Here is a 515-nt window from a genome sequence, read left to right as displayed (position 1 = left end):
GTCCCAAAGGGGCGCCGGCCCCCCTCCAGCCCTTCTCGCCCGGGCATGAGCCTCAAGCTCCCACCTGCGCCCCCTCAGGGTCCTCGCTCCCAAACGGAAGTACTGAGGCCAGAGGGGCTTTTAAACGCCCGACGGGCCTCCGGACTCCAGAATCCTGGGCGTCTCCACCTGTCGGCCCCGCACGGCCCCCAGCTGGGCCGGGCCCCTCTTTCCAGAGCCTCAGTTTCCCCGCCTCTACGGGGACATGTTTACAGTTAGGGACCCCCATCTGGGACCGGACAGGCCTTGGAGTTTGTGTCCAGCGGGGGAGAGGTGAGGGGCTAACACTCCACATTGCGGCCGCCGCCGCCCGCGTGTAAGCAAGACGCGTGGGGCACACCACGTTTAAACAACAACAAAAAAAGCACAGGGCGCCCCTCTTTCACGAGGCAACCCACGTCACACGCCGTGACCCGAGGTCCCCCAACAACAGCGTGGAACCCCGCGAGGCCTAGTCCGCAGGCCTGCACACGTGG

This window comes from Myotis brandtii, unplaced genomic scaffold (genome assembly GCF_000412655.1).
Source record: "Myotis brandtii unplaced genomic scaffold, ASM41265v1 scaffold720, whole genome shotgun sequence".
Classification (NCBI taxonomy): Eukaryota; Metazoa; Chordata; class Mammalia; order Chiroptera; family Vespertilionidae; genus Myotis; species Myotis brandtii.
This window is presented reverse-complemented; position numbering follows the sequence as displayed.